The sequence below is a fragment of the Lonchura striata genome, chromosome 12, assembly GCF_050655825.1.
Source record: "Lonchura striata isolate lonStrDom1 chromosome 12, ASM5065582v1, whole genome shotgun sequence".
NCBI classification, from domain to species: Eukaryota; Metazoa; Chordata; class Aves; order Passeriformes; family Estrildidae; genus Lonchura; species Lonchura striata.
This window is the reverse complement of record NC_140714.1, coordinates 14,854,622-14,859,998: the sequence shown is the minus strand read 5'-3', so window position 1 is coordinate 14,859,998 and position 5,377 is coordinate 14,854,622.

The window sequence follows — 5,377 nt, the reverse complement described above, 5'->3', positions numbered from 1 at the left end:
CATCACCACACACCCTGTGAGCAGGACACAGAGAGTGAAAAGCCAAACAAGTCCAAACCCGCAAGGGTATGACGGCATTTTTCAGGAACTTGCAACACCACCTTCAGGGTGGGGATGAGCAACCAGTATCCACACCTTGTTGCGTTGTAGTCATTCACATGGGATCATGCTGGAACACCTGCTGCACATGAATGTGCAGTTAGGGACCCCCACAATCCCCACAAAGGCAATCCACTTCTCACAAACAGGCACTGGCTCCCACCCTGCTTGCCCACAAAACACACAGAGGCATCATAGGCTCTGTGCTGGGATGTGGACAGGATAGTCAGGAGGCAGCTCTTCAGTTTAACAGGCTGTCTAAAAAGGTTCATAAAAGCAACTGTTTGTAAAGAACTCCCCAGCACAAACAGCTTCAGCACACTCCACCCAGCCTACATGAAAGGTGAGCATGAGGGACAGGCCAAGCCTCTGACTGGTCCAGGCTGCAGCTATGGGTCTAGGTAGGAGAAAGAAACATCCCACCCCAATAACCCCTTACACTGGAAGAAAAGATCTGTGGGCTTCTGCATTTTCAGCAAAGCCATGCAACTTTAAATACCCAATGGGTATATTAGCATGTCTGCTTCAGGAAGAAAATCACACAGCCCTTTTCTTCTCCTTATTTAGTGTCTTATTCAAATAAAATCTGGGAAATTGAATACTCCATCCATGCACTGCAGCTTGAATCAGTATACAAATGACAAAAAATTACTTTAAAAAACACCTTTCCCTGGTTTGGGTTTTTTTTTTCCTTCAGGTTACTCCTCCTCTGGTAATACAAAGCAGAGACAGATGTCTTTTTCCTCTGATGAAGCTGACATCAAACAGCAACTTCACCACATAAGTTACAATTCAGGCTACTCCTGGAAAAAGATGTTCCTTTCCTAACTAAATCCTAAAGCTGTCCTGGCACTTCTCTTCCTACTGTCTATATACAACCCTGTATTTGTAAGATTAACCTCAAATTAGGAAAGTTTCCTCATTCTTTCTTCACTCTTACTACAGCCTGGCTCCTGGGAATCTGATCCTATCATCCACAGAGGTTCCTCCCTGTTGATAGGAAATATCCAGTGTATGTGGGCAGGAAGCGCCAACAGAGTATAATGAGGATTAAGAGAGAGTCCTTGTTAGGGCTTATCACCACAGCAGATCAGGAGACTCAGTGGGCCATTTGATCAACAGGAACATTAGGAACTGTCTCACACTCCCACACAGTGTCTCACCACACTGTGGTGTGTTAAAGTAGCACACAAGGGCTTTGAGGGCAGGATGAGTTGGCCTGACCCATCCAGCTACTTCCACATCATCCAGTAATCCTTTACCAGAAGCACAGCACTTAAGGAGTGATGGGAGAGGAGGGGTTAAAGAAAGCAAATCTTTTTGGGGCTGGTTTTTTTGCCCAAATGCTTCTCAGAAGATACAAGAGGCAGGTCTGTTGACCCAGGCAATGGCTTTCCATCACCTAATGATTCTGTCTATTTCAGAGTGACTGGGGCTGGTGAGGAACAAGATGCTTCTGTTGGTACAAAGACCTTCTCATTGCTTGGGCTGTCTGTCTGCAATGTCCATTTGATATCAGATGTACAACGGCCTCAGGAGTCTTCTCCTCCAGCAGCTCTCTTTACTGAGAGAGCACAGTATCTGCAAGCTCCACAAAAGCTCTTCATACACGCACAGTCACAGAGTGCCACACAGCTTACTGTAGGACAGCAATTTTTTTTGAAAAGCAGAAGAATCACAGCCACTAAGTATTGTTGCATCGAGCCTCATCCTGCCCTGTTGTCCTGTTTTATATGGTACTTCACAGTAGAACCAAGGGTAAGAACAGGCCATGCAGCTATGTAGCATGTAACGATGTTACATTACTAATACTTGCCCAGGCTCCAGCTCTTTGCACATGTGGGTATACTGTGACTGATATTTAAAGATACTGTGTTGTATTGTAAATATCAATACACAATATTGAAGATACTGTGTATTGATATTTATAAGCACCCAATGGATTTTCCTTGCATTAGTTATTCTAATGCCCTGCAAACCCCCAAGTGCTTTTGTTCACCATATATTCATACAATGCATTTATCCAGTTTGTTCTTAGCTCTTTTTCAGGAGGCTGACTGTCTGGGGGTTTCTGACCATACTCAGAATCACACCTTTTCCCACAGCACAGTTAATTACACTTCTGAGATTTCTCTCCCTTGTGACATTATCCCATTCTGAAATGGATTGCTTTGCTTTTCTCAGCATCATATGCTGCAACTCCACCACTCCATATTGCAAGGACTTCCTAGAACTATGCAGCTTTTGGATTTTGCTACTCTGTAGAGTCAATAGACAACTTCATCTGCCACTTATTCCTCTTTTTCATTAGCAGACACATTCAACAGTTTTGGCTCTTCACAGGCCCTCGTTGTATCTGACTGATGCCAATCTTCTACTGGGAAAGTTGGTCCCTCGCCTCTCTGCCTTCATTTCTCATCTGTTGGCTTATTATTTACTCAACAGTGCCCGCCTGATGAGATGTCCCAAAACACTGAGAGCACAAGAAGACCTCTGGCCATGGTCCAGTCATCATGTAGTATCTTGGAAAAAAAACCTGTTTTCTCATCTGGTCTCTCAGCCCAACTCCTCATCTTCCAGGCTGCAATAATGTTCTCCAGGAAGGTTCCCAGTTGTGTCAGTGAGGAAAGGAGAACAGCTGCAGCCCAGGCACAGCACAGTCCTTAACATCAGGATCCACAAGGCAATGGAGCCAGCCAGGCAGGGAGGCTGAGCATCCTCGCCTCTGCTGAGCTCAGCCTAAGCCAGACCACTGCAAGAAATTCCTGGAGTTCAATTTCTTTTTCATGGGGGGAGCTTGAACTGGTCCCGAAAGAAACCCTACTAGGACTTCCTCCTGCAATGCCCTGGGGCAGCCACAAAGAGAAGGATCATTAGTCAGCAACCCAAACTTTTTCCCAAAGCCTGGGAGAAAAAATATATGGTTCTTCCTGTTATCCCTTTCACTGGATACCATTCCATAATCCACGGAGATTAACAAAGTGCAGACTTTTTCATCCTAGTAACAACCTCCCATCCTTAGCTCCTCCCCAGACTGTCCCTGTGGATTTCAGTTTTCAATTCCCAGCCACACCATGCTTTGGCAAAGGGTGCCTTCAACCTCCTCCACCCCAGAGCTCCCTGTGTTCCAGCATCCAGAGAACAAGCCTCAGGAAAAGCACCTTCCTCTTCTTTCACAGGGAGAGGCTGATTGCTTCAGATAATGGCATTTAGTGAATATGTTGGACACTGAGCAGCACGATTAGTTCCCACAAAGACTGGGCAGTAATGAGAGTGGTTAAAGACAGGTAATGAGTGGGTGGCACCTGTCAGCTTCATAATGTAGATTATAATTTGTTTATTACTCTTGCTGCTGCTTTCACTGCTGTTGGAATGCAATTAATTAATAGCACCGATGAGCCCTGATGAGTATCTGTCATCCCTGACCTACAAACATCCCTGGGCTGCCACTGCACAAGCAGCAGCACTGGGCATGTGGTGACATCACACAGACAGCAGGAAGGATCCCACAGTTTAGGGAGAAAAGTTAAGCATTTGATGAACAAACCCAAAAGCTTCCCCACAAGGAACAGGCTTACAGAAATTCTGGAGATTCAAGAACCATCATCCAGAGATTTGTTGACTGGACACTGAAAGCATTGATTCTGTGTCAAGAGTGCACACTGGCAAACTGCAGGTTAAAACATTACTGACTTTGTTTTATTAAAAATACTAACATTTTTAAGCCTTGCTTCATGCACAACTTCATGTACCTCTTTCCACTTTTACCAGATTTAAAACTAGACTGCAAATTTCTCTAAGTTGTCTGAGCAGCTAGAAACACAAGAAAGCAACAAACTGGCTGTTGAAGACTTTTTCAGATACAGAGGTTTTGCAGATCCCCTTTATTTGAACCCCCATCTGCTTGACACTCCTCAACACCAGTGCCTTCAACATGTCCTGCTGCAGGACGTGAAGGATGGAGGGAGCCAGGGTGAACTGAGAGCCTCAGCCTCACTAACTTTCAATAACAACTCCCCTCCCCAAACCACTTAAATCCTTTCCCTTGCAAAGAAAAACACACTACAGGGACATAAATAAAAACCAGCAGTGAACTTCAGCACTGAACTGCACTATCAGTGCATGTTGGGGCACAAGCTAATGCCCACTGAAGTCAGCAGAAGTTTGGAAAGACAAAACACCTCCCACACAAAGGAGAGACAGAGGAAGCAGTCAGAGCTGCCAGGCAGATAAGCTGCCTGTCAGAACAGGCTTGGACTGTCCTAGCAGGAAGATGTCCAATGAGAGGGAAAGCTATTTGGGGAATGAATGAATAGTGAAGCTTCTTGTTAAAAAAAAAAAACCCAAACAAAAAAAAAAAAAAAAATAACCCACAAGACTTTCCCAAACATTGCTCGCTCTCAGCTTTCTGCCAAAAGGATGCAAAGCCAAGACATGCAGGAGCCTGCCTGAACCTCTAGCACAGGATCACTCAAAGACAACAGCTGGAATGGGGGCAGAGGGAAGGTGAAGAATGACAGAGAGGACACAGAGATGGAGCTGACAGCAGAGCTGATCCTTGTTCTGTCAGAGGAGAGAACAACTTTCTGCAGGCTCAGCACCCTGAATCCCATCAAACTCTCCTCCAGCACCTCGCATTTCAGAGTTCTCAGAGGATCCTGCTTGGCTCTTGGGCCTGTGATCCTGCCTGGACCACTGCCTGCTCCAAGCAGCAGGGAATCAGCCACACAGGGAGAGGAAATGGCAAATTTAGAATAAGACCCAAACAAATTGCATCACTGGAGTAGGACTGTAAATCTTTCACCAGGTACTGAGCACTTCACTGCCAGGATAAATGCATGGGGAAATGATGGGCTCAATTCAGACCCACACTAGCAAAAGGAAGGAGAGTGCTAATCCCTTTAACTGCACCCCCTCATACATAATTCAATTCAAAATCTCCCATACAGAAAAATGCTGTGCTTTTAGGATGCAATCAAACCTCAGAGCTCAGTTTCCCCTGGCACAGGGCTTTCACTAATGCCAGATCAGTGACCAGGGCCTCACCAATGCACCAGTCTGCTCCCCCCCCATTTTTTGCAGGGCTTATCACAGCAATTCACCTCCTGGAAGAACGCAAGGCCAAACCACAAGTCAAACTGGAACAGTTCTATACAAGAAAATGATAGAAAAGAGAAGAAAAAGATAACAGACCAGAAACAAAGAGTAAATTTCATGAAAGCAAAACCCCAAATCACAAAGAATCTGCCCCTGAGGCAGTGATGGGAGATGAGAAGAG